This window comes from Dermochelys coriacea, chromosome 2 (genome assembly GCF_009764565.3).
Source record: "Dermochelys coriacea isolate rDerCor1 chromosome 2, rDerCor1.pri.v4, whole genome shotgun sequence".
Classification (NCBI taxonomy): Eukaryota; Metazoa; Chordata; order Testudines; family Dermochelyidae; genus Dermochelys; species Dermochelys coriacea.
In genome coordinates, this window is record NC_050069.1 from 59,486,793 (window position 1) to 59,502,312 (window position 15,520).

General features: G+C 51.9%; 1 protein-coding gene across 1 annotated transcript in view; it reads left to right on the forward strand.

Moving 5' to 3' along the window:
* Window positions 1-1,626: 1,626 nt before the first annotated feature.
* Window positions 1,627-15,520, forward strand: part of EYA1 (EYA transcriptional coactivator and phosphatase 1) — a 230,450-nt gene continuing 216,556 nt past the window's right edge. The window contains exon 1 of the mRNA XM_043507718.1: window positions 1,627-1,716. The gene's annotated coding sequence lies outside the window, so the exon portion shown is untranslated. The remainder of the gene's footprint in view (window positions 1,717-15,520) is intronic.

Sequence of the window (15,520 nt, forward strand, 5' to 3'; positions counted from 1 at the left end):
TGTTCTACCTCCCGTGTAAGTGAGCAGAGAATTCTGATTTGACCGTGGTTTATATCCACTTTGCACAGATGTCATGACTATACAATGGGCAAGACAGTAAGGAATATGGCCCATAGAGTTTCCTCTCTATTAGATTTGGAAGGGATGATGTTTACTAGCAGGCGATTGGCTCTCTGAATGAGAAGATAGTTTGAGGTCCACATGGAGGCTTGGTGCCTCTGCATAGCTTCCTGGATTTATGCCATGCTCCCACAGGAACATGGTTCCCTATGTGGTACTGCTCCCGGTTACCCTTGCTGCTCCCTCCCTCCAACACAAAAAATGGACATCACTGAGTGGACAGGTAGGGTTGTCAGGTGTCTGTTTTTTTTTTTTTTTTACCAGAAAGCCTGGTTGAAAAGGGACCCTGGCATCTCTGGTCAACACAGCTGATCAGGCTGCTAAAAGTCCTGTTGGCCGCAGCAGCCGGCTCCACCTGGCTCCCCGAAGCAGCCGGCATGTCCCTCCGTCTCCTAGACACAGGCGGGCACCACGTGCTGCCCCTGCCTGTGGCGCAGGTGCCACCCCCAGTGCCAGCTCCGCTGCTCCCATTGGCCAGGAACTGCGGCCCGTGGGAACTATGGAGGCGCCCCCTGCAGCTGGGGAGAGTGCGTGGAGCCCCCTGGCAGCCCCTGCTCTGAGGAGACAGAGCAACATGTCATTGCTTCCTGGGAGCCATCTGAGGTAAGCGAACGGAGCCTGCACCCCAAATCTCCTTCCACACCCAAACTGCCTGCCCCAGCCCTGAATCCCTCGGCCCCCATCTCCAGCCCCCTCCTGCATCCCAAACCCCTCATCCCTAGCCCCACCCCAGAGCCTGCACCCCGAGCTGGAGCCCTCGCCCCCTCCTCATGAAAATGAGCGAGCGTGGGGGAGAGCAAGGCAGGGAGGGATGGGGGACGGAGTGAGCAGGGGCGGGGCCCCCAGGAAGGGGCAGCAAGGGTGTTCGGTTTTCTGCAATCCCAAAGTGGGCAACCCTCTGGCAGACCATTCATGTAAAATACTGCGGCTAGGGGCAGGGTTGATTTACGATGCCCCGTGCACACAGCTGAAGGGAGCGCTGGCGGGGCGCTGCCCACCCCTGCCCAGGGGTGGGTTTGGAGGGGCGGAAGCTCTGCTGGGGGATTCTGAGGACAGCCCAGGGGCGGAGGAGGGGACAGGTGGGCCTGGGATTTCCAACCCCATAACAAGACCATCCGCAGCGCTGCAGGACGCCGAGAGCCCTCGCGGCCCAGCCCTTGCCGTGTCGAACGGGCCAAGGGCAGCACTGCCTGACACCCCTGGGGTGTGGCTGAGACAGTGGGGCCCCGCCTGCTCCCACTGAAGGGCCGGGGGCGGGGGCGCGGGCGCGAGGGAACCTCGATCGTAATCTGGGGGCAGCAGGAGGGGCGCTGGCCAGCGCCGCTCCGGCTCCTGCCCGCGCCCCGCAGGCCGCGGCGTGGGCGGCCCGCTCCGGGCCCGGGCAGGCGCGCTGCGGCCGCGAGGCGGAGAGGGAGGCGGGAGGCTGGAGCTGGAGCTGGAGCGGGGGCTGCTCAGGTGGAGGGCGGCGCGCGGCCGCGGGCCGGGAAAGCCAGCGGCCAGCGCCTGCCTGGCACCCCCCACCCACGCCCCGCCCAGGCACCCCCGAGCGCTGCGGGCTCCGAGAACGCGCCGCTTCCCCGCGCCCTCCACTTCGAAGTGAGTCCGGCCAGCCGCGCTGCCCGCCCTGCGTCGCCGCGTGGCCCCGCTGGAGCAGGCGGGTGAGGGGCGCCGCGCGGGGCTGCGCGCGGCCCGGGGGCTCTAGGGGTTCGGGGGCCCCGGCCTGGCCCCGGGAGGACGTATGCGGGTGTGGATGTTGCCTGGCACGCAGAGGAGGGGGTGCTGCCATGAGGGGTCCATGTGGGGGTGAATGCTACGGCTCTGCGGGGCGCCGGCTTGTTGTACTTGCAGGGAAGATCAGATCTTGTGAAATTGTAACCTGCCGCTCAGCCCCAGAGAGCGCTGCAAATGTGAAGGGCCGACCACAGTACCTGCTCTTAGCTGGCTCCCCGTGTGCAGGATTTGCAGGAGGGTTTTGGGTGTGGGCTTAAATGCAGAATAGTCTCTCTCCCGTGGCTTAACTATAGAGCTAGAGGGCGTTCAAGGAAAGACAGCAAAGGTCATTTTGGGGGGGGGGGGGTGTGGGGGGAATGGAAGGCACTGTGGTGTATGAGCCCTGCAAGGTGCTGACACACTTGTGCTGCCTGTCCATAGTTGCTCCTAGGGGACTGCATCATGCACGTGGGTTAGATGACCAGTTCCTATTTCCAGGGCCAGACACCTGGGACTATGACTTCTTATTTCCCTCTATGAAGTATTTAAATGAGCTGAATGTCACTGTCTCATTGTAACTATCTTCATGCGTGTTTTTAGGAGTGGAAATGACGACGGTGCGGGGTGGGGGTGAGAAAGGTCCTTTTGGCCTTGGAATTGCTTGGAAGTGAGTTTAGTACATGGAGCAAATCATAAAATAATGTGCAGTAATGCACAGAAGCATTAGTATACCTTTCTTCAGCCCTTTTTTGAGTGGTCTCACTTTGAACATTTAAAGCATGGTATATGTTAAATAACGAAGCCTCACAACAGCCCACTGTGGAAAGCGGGTCTTATCCCTGTTTTACTATATAGGAGAAAACAGAGTAAAGTGATTTATCCAAGGTCGCATGATGAGACATCGTTAGTGCCAGGTTTAAATCTCAGGAGCACTTCATTTCTGTAGTCTTCTTATTTCTCTAAACGAGTGTTTCTCAACCCACGTGTGGCATGACTCAGAAATGGGTCACTTCCACTGGCAGTGAGGGGAAATAATACCCTGTGGTTGCCAGGAATTCTGGGTGGGGAGGGCAGGGCCGGAAAAGAAAGACTTGCTTCTCTGCCCTTTCCTGTCCTCCAGCTCCAGCCATTGACACTTCCTTGTCATCCTTGACAGTGCTCAGCTTCAGGCCTGGGGACACTTCATGCCTACAGGTTCCCCTTGCTGTCCCTATCCACAGCAGCTGCAGCATCCAAAATATTTCTGTTATGTCTTCCTATGACTCACATGCTACAACAGCATTATAATTGGTTACAGGATGATTATTTTTGGTTCATTTTGTTGATTGAGGATCCAAAAAAAGTTGAGAATCACTTCTTTTGGCTTAATGGCCTCTCCTTTTTAAAATTGTATTTGTGTAGACTGTACTTACGTGCGTGTGAAATTTGTAATAACAAAAACAAAGAGCAGAGTTTTCTTAAATAACATTAGGTTCAAATTTGTTTTCTTTCTACACTCTAAGGAACATACATTCTCTTCTGTTACATTGCATGGAGGAGGGCAATTTGTATTAACTTTGTTAAAACAGGTTTCAGAGTAGCAGCCGTGTTAGTCTGTATTCGCAAAAAGAAAAGGAGTACTTGTGGCACCTTAGAGACTAACAAATTTATTAGAGCATAAGCTTTCGTGAGCTACAGCTCACTTCATCGGATGCATTTGGTGGAAATGCATCCGATGAAGTGAGCTGTAGCTCACGAAAGCTTATGCTCTAATAAATTTGTTAGTCTCTAAGGTGCCACAAGTACTCCTTTTCTTTTTGTTAAAACACAGATAGAAAATCCCTTGCATGGTTACATATGCTTAAGCATGATGCTCAATGTAGGAGCAGCACTGTACAGTAGCAATAGTGCAAGACTTCCACAGTAGCCTAATACAGACCTTTGAAGAGTGTCCAGATTAGCCTTTACAAACATGTTAGCTATCTCAAGTTAATTGTTTTTTACCTTGAATTAAATGGTTGCCAGTGTAATGAAGCGGAAGCACAAAAGATGTGAATGTTTGGTCTGCTCTCTATATAGAGCAGGGGTTTTCACAACAAATTTTTTGATGGCCTCAGAGTGCGGCCACCAACTCTTGCTGGTGGCCACTTTTACAATTTTAACTAAAATTCCTAATTAAGTTTAGGAAAGACAAGTAAATATGTCCACATACAGGTCCAAATCATTGCAATTTATTTGTTAGGATTTTTTGCAGACTCTAATAAAAATAATGTACACTTGTCTCTATTCTGTACTGAACCTAAACAGAATAGAAACACAAATAAGATGCTTTGCATGTTCTTGTCTTTCTTGTTTTTTTTTTTTTTTAAGACTTGCTAGTTACTAAGTCTGCTGCTGTGGAAAGTAATAAACATACAAATGTCACTTTTCACAACAGCAGATATAGTCAGCCCTGGACAAATTAAGCCCCAGATGGGGAAGTGGGTAGGGAGGCAGTGGGGGCCAGAGATGATGGAGACAATGAATGGAGGGCTGGGAGAGGAGGAACGGATGGGGGTGAGCCCAGGGCCAGAGCCCGCTTTCCACCACCCAGGGAAAGTGGGGAACTCACGAGGAGCCTGCTCCTCCAGCATGCGTCTCCAGAGGGGGGCAGGACCCAACCCCTGCTGGGGGCCTCGGGGAGGGGCCACTGCTTTGACCCCATCACTGCCCAGGAGCCTACGGCCACAAGAAAAGCCCCTAGTGGCCACATGCGGTCATGGCTGCCGCATTTGAGAAATGCTGATGTAGAGCTGCCCTTAGTATTTTTGAGCAGAATCACAAAACCATTTAACTTCTCTCTAATTCCCAGTGATCAGACCAATACTCTGGGGCTGTCTGTTGGTCTTTGGAGTAAGTCATTTACAGTAGAATCTCAGAGTTATGAACACTTCGGGAATGGAGGTCGTTTATAACTCTGAACAAAACATTAGGGTTGTTCTTTCAAAAGTTTACAACTGAACATTGATTTAATATAGCTTTGAAACTACTATGCGAAGAAAAATGCTGCTTTCCCTTTATTCTTTTAGTAGTTTACATTTATCACAGTACTGTACTTATATTTGCTTTTTTAAATTTTTTGGTCTCTGCTGCCGCCTGATTGTGTATTTCCGGTTCCAAATGATGTGTGTGGTTGACTGGTCAGTTTGTAACTCTGAGGTTCTACTATACTTGATTCTTTGCCTCCTATCTTTACTCACTCATTTTAGATAAAGGAAGGATTTTCTGTCTCCTTGTGGGAGGTACAATTATCTTCATTTTATAAGAAAAGTAAGGCAGAAGGTTTAAGTGATTTGATGAAGGCTGTAGAGAGGATTGGTGACGGAGCCAAGATTCATCTACTGGTTAAACTGCACTTAATACATGGGGAAAAAAAGGCTTTTTAACTCAGATCTATAGTTATTATATCTGTTTGGTTTCATCCAGTACCAGAATGTAGGTTGTAAAGTCAATATATAAGTGTAAAATTGAAGGTTACTTCTAAGATAGCTTACACTTTCTTTCATTTATGGGTTAGGTAAATGTTCTGGTTACATTTTACGTTTTGTATTTTCAAACTTTCCGTTCATAAGTTTCATAACATTTATTAATGCTTTTTAACTGTGACACTTTGAGGGGTGCCCATGACTATGGGTGACCTTGTTACCCCCCTTGTCTCCAGTGTGAGGGAGTCTATGTCTCGTAGCTGGGCATCAGCTCCACTGCAACACCAGCCTTTCCAGCACTCTCCTCAGGACTCTGCCAGTCCTATCCTTGCCTTGCAGATTAACAGTAGGTGCACCCCAACCTTTGAGAAAAACCATGAAGAGGTCCCAGAGTCCCTGGATGCTCATAGAAATTACCAAGTCTGCTGACTCCAAAGACAGTACACACACCAGCTTCTTCGCTAAGCTGGGGACGCTTTACTTTAATATTACAGCTCTGAGATGAATTTATAGTAAAACCAAGAATACGTTTGTTAATAAAGAACAGATTTAATTTATATTAAGCAAAGATAATGGAAACAAAAATGGCTACAAATAAAACAAAAGTATAACATGCTTCTGAGATGCTGCATATAACCTTGGCAGGCTCCAGTCTTTGTCAAAAGCAGTTTTTCCTCACCTACAGCTGTTTCTCATGCTCAGCACCACCAAGCCATGTGGTTGGGGCTTCGCTGTTCATGGATGCAAAAAGCGCTGACCTATATGTTTCCTCAGTGATGGATAATCAAAGAATTCTTTCCCCTTCTTCTTGAAGTCCAGAAAAGCTTTGAAATGTATTCTTTTGATATGTACCGAGATAAAGTTCCTCTCTCTTGCTGTGTGTTCTTTGTGATGCAGACACCAGGTCCATTTTTCACATTTTCTTGTTAATTTGCATTTCCTGTTGACTCAAATATAGTCACCATTGTCTTTGGTTAACCCTGCTCAATTTAAATTTTAGACAGGGAGATAATTACTTTACTTTCCTTCCCCTCCTATCTGGAAGGAAACCCATTTCTCCCTTTGTTCGGTCACAGACTTTAAAGCATCATATCACTAAGTATCCATAGTTCTTCATATAGTGTTAATACACACATTTCACAATTATATTCCTGGCCAGTGTGTTATAAGTTTTCATTTGATACCTAATAGATATTCTTTTTAGATAGATGTCATTGCAGCAAGGTTAGGTGTATAATGAGTTTGTCAGGCCTGACATGTTGTTGACACAGAGCAGTAAACCAGCAAAGGGCCTCTCTGGGTATGTCTATACTACCTACCGGATCGGCGGGCACCAATCTATCCAGCGGGGGAAAGGGGGGCGTCAATTTATTGCATCTAGTCTAAACGCGATAAATCGACCACTGAGCGCTCTCCCGTCCACTCCAGTACTCCACCGCTGTGAGAGGTGCAGGCAGAGTCGACAGGGGAGTGGCAGCAGTTGACTCACCACAGCAAAGACACTGTGGTGAGTAGGTCTAAGTGCGTTGATTTCAGGTACATTATTCACGTAGCTGAAGTTGTGTAACTTAGATCGATTTCCCCCCAGTGTAGACCAGACCTCTGTCACAGTAACATTTTCTTAATTTATTAGTTCTAAATGTGTCTTGGAGCTATTCGTTCCAAACAGAAAAGAGGAAAAAAAAAAAAAGTACATATGTGATAGTGACATTTAAGAACAGTTTTAGCATTCAGAATTTAGTGCCACATAAAGATGTGTTTGGACACATGGGTTGAAACTATGTGCTTCTAAGCTCCCTTGTGACTCGTCGGGTTTCAGCCACAGACTCTGGCACCATTTCTAGAGAGTAGGACTCAGTGGTGTAGTTGACCTGCACCCCCCATGACCAGTGCTGATTCCCTGTCCTTCCTTCCCTCCCTCCCTCCAACACCCCAGTTGCTCAACAAACACATGCAACTCCCATTGATCTCAATGTAAGATGTTGTTTTTTCATGTGAACCAGGGGCAGTATATTGTCCTAAGTGATAATGTGCTTTTCAATTAACTTTTAAACTGACAGATGTCATTAGAGTGAGGTATTTTAGCCTTAGTAGTGGTTGACGGGTCTAGCAGGCTACAGTGTAGAGCGATGCTGAAAGAGCCAAATTTTGTCCATTACGAGTTATGTACATGTGCAGCAAATTTAGGCATATAGAGTGGGTTTTTTTTTTAAGGGTACCTATCCCCTTCCCATAAATGCTAATTGGATTTAAGTTGGCTATTCCTTACAATAGCAAGAGGCACCACCAGGTCAAATCCATGTTGGAAAGATTTATCTGTGGGCTCCTTTTGCTACAGAATCTACATAATATAGGGGCACAAATAAATACATTTTTTACCTTATGTGTTCTGGAGCAAGCTTCATAGATGCTTCTACCTGAGTGGTTAGTTTGCCTGTATGCAATATCCAGAGGGCCTCCATGCTTTGTACTTTTTTTTTTTTAAAGCCAGATGTTAGGTTTTGGTATGTCACCTTCTATCTCTCACATTTTGGGTAAGCAATTTGTATTCTGTTGTGTTGTCATACTTGGTATTGTAAAAAGTGAAAGGGAAACATTACTCATTTGGTCATTCCAGAAGTGTTAAAAATTAGGACAATAGGATTTGTAATAGATATTGGAACTTATCTCATGATGAGACATGTTACGTTTTATCAAATTACTCGGAAGAGAAATGGATACACATCTCTTTTGAATGGCAAGATCTTGCATTGGGAATTACAGGGATACTCTTTGCATGTCTTCTGTAGGAGCCTCTCTTTTTAGCCTGCTTTCACATTGGAAATGCTAATCACTACAGTAGTGATGACTTCATATTGCACTAGATTTTTGCAGGATCTCCTTATCCACTGTAAATTTTATTTATTTAGATCTATAGAGTTCCTGTCCAGGACTCTTGCCATATATTTAAAAATTCAAGCTAATCATTCAAACAAAAATAAATGCAGCGGCTTTCCTCCCAAAAAAACTTGCCCCAGCCACAGATCCAGACATTGTGGCACTGATGAGATGGAGAGAGGGTTGTTCTTTCTGAGTGAGGTGTCTGCTTTTGCACACACGCTATCTCACATGGTAGACTCCAAAACTGACTTGTTATGTGTGAAATTTCACTCTGACTACACTTACACAGGAACATCTGATGCAGACCCAAAATTTATGGATTCAGATTCATGTCACCGTCTCTGCTGGTGTGCATATGACACCTAAGAAATTTATACAGTATGTGAGTACACTACATTTTGCAGATCTGGGTCCCTGTCTAATCCATTAGATTGGGATCCCTAGGGCCACTTGAGAGAAGTTACCAAACCTGCAGCTGCAGAGTTCCTATGTTGGAACGGATGGGCTGTCCACCCCAATCAATGGCTTTAATTGTTTCCAAAGCTGCCAGTAGGTTTTTGTCTAAACTGATCTTTTTTTTTTTTTAAAAAAGCTGTTATGTTTGGCAAGTTTCTTTTTAGCGTTTGGTAATAATTCTTTACCAAATGCTAGAAAGCAAACTTCCTGACTATAACCCTAAAACCCAAACCACTGTCCTCCTTAAAATGTAGACATAGGACTCTGTGTATGTCGTTCACTAGTAGCACTAGAATAAAGCTTCATGACTGAGGCACAAAACACCTTTCCCCTTCCCTAACAAACCACCTCTAAGCTTTCAAGACCCAGATATGGAAAAGTGTCTCTGGTATTTTTCATTCCAGCATGTTGATTAAGGTTAGAGCTTATTGTTGTGTTTAAGATTTGACCTACACATAGCAGTCAGCTCTGGGACTTCACAAAAATGCAAATTAGGTTTAAAATAATATGCTAGTGGGATAATATTTGTCAAATTTTCAAAATTATCTTATTCTTGTGAAATAAAGGGACTATAGCAGCGGAACCAATCACCAGGGAATCTCCAACATTAAGTGGTTCTCCAGATGATGCAGTAGCAGAGAAAATGCTCCACGTCCCTTTTTTCCAACCATCCCTGGAGGTGGGGACATGTAGGGTACATAATCGGCAAAGGGGCATGGCTGAAGCACTGCTCTACTTCAGCTACTCTTGGCTATCAGAGGCATGCCTAGGGATCAACTGGAGCTGAATAGAAGCTATAGTAACCCAGAGACTGCTCTTAATGTATTCTGGGGGCAGGGCCTGGAATAAAGGAAACACAACACCCTTTCTTGTACCAAGAACAGCTCAGCTAGAGTGAAGAATCAGGTTAATTATTCTTAGGAACCAAAGTTTGCATTGAGATTGGATGATAAATGTTGCATAAGAACTTGTATAGAATATATTTTTCTACTATGCAAGGTTATGATTAGGTTGCACCTCCCATTTATGAGATAATCAATTGTGACATGTCCTATACTATGGTTTTTTTTGCTTGTCATCAAACCATATATATTACTGTTGCTCAGAGCATATATCAGTTAGGAGGATAATTTCTTTACATGTACATCAGATTATGTAGGCAGCTAAACTGCAGAGTCTGGATTTGCCAGCCAAACCATCAACCCTTGTTTGTAACTCATGTGAATCCTGAAATCTGTGCAAGAGATGATCCTTAATTGGCAACTTCCTGTTTTAAGAGACTACCCTAAATATATATGTGTGTGTATGTATATTGTGACAAAGCTCTGACCTTGCCTCCGTGGGTCCCGCATTTCCTGGCAGATTTTGCTAGCCTCAGAGGCTCATTGTGACCCTCCATGGAACCCTTCTTTCGCTAGAGACAAGGGTCACAGTCTACTGAGCCATTTCCATCATAAGCCAGCGAGGGAGGTGAGGAGAAGTTATCCTTCCTTGCACAGTCTCTGTTGTCTCCCAGTCTCAGTGATTAAACAGGGGACAAAGGTCCACCTTCTACTCCAGGCTCCAGCCCAGAGACCCTAATAGTATCAGCTATGGTAGCTGACCTTTTAGAAACATGACATGTACAATTCCCTGGGCTACTTCCCCCACAGCAGCCCTCACTTCCTCAGACTCCACTTCACCCTTACCTCAGGGTCTCCTTCCATGTGCCTGATATGGTGTGTACTACTCAGCCTCTCCAACAGCACAACTTCTTCCCACAGCTCCTGACATGCACACCCACCTGACTAACTGGGAGGCTTTTAACTAGTTTCAGCCAGCCCCTGATTGGCTTCAGGTGTCCCAATCAACCTAGCCTTCTCCCTGCCTTCTGGAAAGTTCTTAATTGGCCCCAGATGTCTTAATTGATCTGCAGCAGCTGCCACTTATCTTGGTAGCAGGGATTTGTTCAGCGTGGAGTGCCTCTCTCTCTCTCTCTCTCTCTCTCTCTCTCTCTCTCTCTCATTGCTCTCCCATAGCCTTCTAGCTTGGAGGAAGGTGGAAAGCTGCTACTCCTGTTGCTCCAGCTGCTCCCCTGGCTGGGCCAGACACCCCCCACCCTGTTCTCTGCTACCTGGTTGCTGGACCCCCCACTCTTGGGTGCTGCTACTGCTCCAACTGCAGCCCTGGGGGGGGCTGCTAGCCCACTCCCCACAGAGGAGGAGTGAGGGACCCCAGCCACTGCTGTTGTGGATACCACCACCAGCACCACCACCTGAGAGGGGTCCTCTCTGCCTGCCTGGACTACAACCTGGAGTTCCTGGAGCTGCTGCTGCTGTGGAGTCTGCTGCCTGGAGCTGCTAAAGCCTGAGGAGGAGAAGAAGAGGATCATCTGCTAGTGGGGCAGCACCTAGAGCCTTTGCAGACCACCGTGGAGGGGGCCCTAAGACTGAGTAATTTTCAAACTGTGCTCTTGTGGTGGGGGTTTTGACTGTGTTTCTAGGGACACGGGGTGTGGTGCGGAGCTGCCCCCCGATCCATCTGTGTGTCCCCCCAACCCCCACCACTATTACCACCACTGCTGCCCCCTCCACCACCCCCACTGGCTGTATACCATCTGCCTCAGCTCCTGCCTCTGGACTCCGCTGCTTGCTTGGCTTGCCATGCCCTATTTCCACCCTTTGGGCCAGAAGCAGCAGCCAGCTAAAAAAAGACTTGTGCAAGTGCACATGGGCACATGTGCCCCCCCCCCGGACTGCCTAACCCCCAGCTTTGCCCTTTACTACCTGCCCCATTTGCCACTTGCTTTGCCTCCTCTTTTGCCCCAGCCCCCCTTACTAGCTTCAGTTTGTTTGCCTGTCCCGCCCATTTCCTTCTGCAGCCTTTGTTTGTTTGCCCCGCCCCAGCCTCTGAAGCTAGCCCCTTGTTTTCCCTGTTTTACCTCCAGACCGCTTAACCCCTCGCTCCGTGTGCCCATGCCCCCTCCCATGTGCTTGTGCAATTCCCCATTTTAGTTGCAACCCTCTTCACTGCACCCCCAATGTTGTTGTATCCCCCATTACCCTAGTGCATCAAGAGGAGCCGGAAATCCACCTTGTGTCGGTGACTGACCCCAACCCCTGATTGCCCCCGTCCAGCCCACCCCTTTTGGCGCCCTCCTCCCCTACCTGCAGCCTAGCGGGGAGGAGTGGTCGACCTGCTTCCCCTCTCCCCTCCTCCTTTTGGTGTCCCCCCTTTCCTCGCTCATGATGGCGGGGGATGAGACGTGTGAGACCCCTCCAGTAGCCCGAGCTCACCCTCCCCCGCCTGCCCCTCTGTCACCCCCCCAAGCTTCTACCTCCGCTGCCAAACCATCTGCCATCGCCCCCGCTGGGGCACCAGCAGCGACGGGCACCAGGGTGACTTCCACTGCTGCCACGTCTCTCACCCCCTCAGATTTGGGGGGAGTCCCCCCAGCCGGCGGGAAGGGCCAGGGGAAGAAGAAGGGGAAGGGCCCCGCTAAAAAGACCAGGCCCTCCATGGCAGGGGCTGCCCCCAATGCCCCTGCCCCATCTCCAGCTGGGGCGCCCCTCCCCGCTGTTCCCTCCACCAGCTCTGCAGGTGTCCCTTCCCCGGCCCCCAGAGCATACGCCCAGGTGGCGGCAGCCGCCCCGCCTGCCGCTACGTCATTTCTCCAGCCCACCGCCTCCGCTACCATCTATAGCGGCCGGCGCCCCTTTCCCACCATGACCAGGAAGCATGGCGTCCGTTGCCTCCTGGTGCCCGCCTCGCCCCACGTGGAGACCTATGTGCGGGCGTTGTCGAGGGTGGTGGGGCCCACGGCCATTGTGGCGGCCTCCAAAATGTATGGCAAGGTCGTCGTCTTCTTAGCATCGGAGGCCGCCGACCAGGAGGCGGTGGAGAAGGGCCTGGCGGTGGGGGGCGTGTTCGTCCCTTTAGAGCCGCTAGAGGACCTGGGCGTCCGCCTGGTCCTGACCTCCGTCCCTCCCTTTCTCCCCAATGCTGCCCTGTTACCCGCCCTTTCTACCTTGGGAAAGCCCATCTCTGTCATCAGCCCTCTCCTGTTGGGCTGCAAAGACCCCGCCCTCCATCACGTCCTCTCGTTCCGCCGGCAAGTGCAGCTTCAACTGCCGCCGGCGGCGCGCGATGGAGAGGCGCTGGAGGGGTCCTTCCTAGTCCCCTACCAGGGGACCCATTACAGGGTGCATTATTCCACGGGGGAGGCCCGGTGCTACCTCTGCCGGGCGATGGGGCACGTCCGGAGGGACTGCCCCCTGGCCCAGGAAGGAGGGGCATCCAGGAGCCCCGGCAAGGCACCGGCCCCGTCATCGCCGATGCCCCTGGCTGCCCGGTGCCCGAAACCGCCCCTCCTCCTTCCCAGTCCACCATTGCTCCCGCTCAGGCCCAAGGGGCACCCCCCCACTATGCCCAGACGAGCGGGAGAACCCTGCCCCCGCTGTATGCAATCTGGTGGGGCCTGTGGAGGAGGGTGCGGCAGTGACACCGCCAAGCATGGGAGAGGGCCAGCCCCAAGGGGAATCTTCCCTCCCTTGAGCTGCCCCACCGTTACCCCCTCAAGTCCCTGAGCCATCGCCTCTGCCCCCTGACACAACCCCTGCTAGCCAGCCCCTGGATGATGCCATGGAGGGCTGGTCCCTAGTCCAGGGGAAGCGGGGCAAGCGGAAGGCTCGAGCTCCGCTCCTCCCATCTGACGCGGAGGCCCCCCGGAAGACCAGGAAGGGGGGCACCGATGCCGAGCCTTCCGCTCTACCCACGGGTGTGTTCCATCCACGAAAGCGGCTGGGGAAGACGTGGCAGCACTGGAAGGCGGTATCTCCCCTCCACGGGAGTCCCTTCCCTCCAAGACCCCCGAGGCACCATCTGAAACCCCAGTGTGCCCCGAAGTAACCGTCGCGTCAGGTGCCGGCGGGGAGAATCCGGGGTAGCGGAAAACAATTTCCCCTCTATATATGAGGAGATCGAGGCCCTGGGTCTGACCCCGGTCACCCAGGGGGAGGACGATCCTATGCAAGCGGGCCTCAATCTGGGCGACTTTACTCCAGCCCCCCTTTCCCCATGTTCCCTCCCCCTAACCGTTGCTTCTGCTCCCACCTCCGAGGAGCCCCTGGACTCCTCCATCAACCCGGCTGCAGAGGGCACCCCGCTGAGAGCCGCCGAGCCAGTTGAGGCGACGGCCAGTACCACGCGGCTGGAACCTGAGCCACCAGGGGCGTCCCTCGCTGGTGAGGAGCATTCGACCTCCTTTCCGGGAGAGGACCCTACAGAAGAAATTCCACCTCCTGATGCCGTGGCTGCCAAATCCACCAGAGAGCTTGCGCCCGGCATCAGTGAGAGCCCTCTCCCAACCCAGACTCTCATCTCTGCCCCTGCCCCTGCCCTTATCCCGCCCACCTCCCGAGATATTATTGCCACCCCTGGGACAGTCTCCTTCCCCTTTCCAACAGATGACTCCCAGGGAATGGCTTTTGTGTTTGCCCGTCCCGACCCACCAGGGGCTGCTATCCTCCATCCGCCGCCCCCTATCGCCCCAGCATTCAGGTCAACCCATCAGGAGCCCCGTCGGGGGTCCGCACCCTGTCTGCCCGTCTCGCTGGGCCAGGGGGCTGTACCAACGGCCCCATCGGGGAGCAACCAGACCATAACCCCAGCCCCCCATGCGCTGCGAGAGGAGTTGCGGGAGTTCCTAAAAGACGTCCGTGGCTCCCGCAACAAAGTCCAGCTTGCCCTTCAGCGATGGGGGGACTTTAATCAAATCCTCCGGGCCGCAAAGGCCCTCATGGGGGAGGGGAAAAGGACCGGGAGACAGGGTGCCGCGGCCTACCAGCGGGTCCGCCACTTCCATGACTCCTTACTCACCTACGGGGTGGGTCACGGACTGCTGTGAGGCCCGCCGGGAGCCACGAGCATCCCTGCCGGCGAGGATCCCCCCCCAGCCCTCCTCATGGCACCCTTTACCATCACAACATTGAACACCCGTGGCTGTAGGATGGGTCTCCGCAGGTCCCAGGTGCTCTCCTTCCTTCGAGAGGGGAGGTACTCTGTGGTTTTCCTGCAGGAGACCCATACGGATCCGATCGCCGAAGACAGCTGGCGGCTGGATTGGGGGGACAGGGTCTACTTTAGCCACCTCACAGTTCATACGGGTGGAGTGGCGACCCTGTTCTCCCCCGACCTACGGCCCGAGGTGCTGGGGGTCGCCGAGGCTGTGCCGGATCGCCTGCTGCACCTCCGGGTCCGCATGGAGGGGCTCGTAGTCAACCTCGTCAACATCTATGCCCCAGCAGCGAGCCCGGAGCGGCTGCAATTCTATCAGCAGGCATCCGCCTTCCTCGGCACCTTGGATCCTCAGGAGTGCCTGGTCCTGGGAGGGGACTTTAACATCACCCTTGAGGAACGGGACCGCTCGGGGACCGAGAAGAGCCCGGCCGCCGTGGCCGTCCTCCAGGAGATAGTGCAACACCACTCCCTGGTGGACGTCTGGCGTGACCACCACCCGGATGACACTTCCACGTTCACCTTTGTCTGGGTGGAGGCCCATCGGTCGCGCCACTCCCGGTTGGACCGCATTTATTTATCACGCTTTCATCTTTCACGAGCCCACTCCTCCAGCATCCGGCCGGCCCCATTTTCTGACCATCACATAGCCACCGTGACAGCCTCCCTCTGCGCAGAGAGGCCGGGGCTGGCCTATTGGCATTTTAACAACAACTTGCTGGAGGATGCGGGCTTCGTGGCGTCCTTCCGGGAGTTCTGGCTGGCCTGGCGAGGGCAGCGGCGTACCTCTCCCTCGGCGCGGCGGTGGTGGGACGTAGGGAAGGTGCGCGCCCGGCTCTTCAGCCGTGACTACACCCGGGGCGCCAGCCGACGGAGGGATGCAGTGATAGAGCAGTTGGAACGGGAGGTCTTAAAGC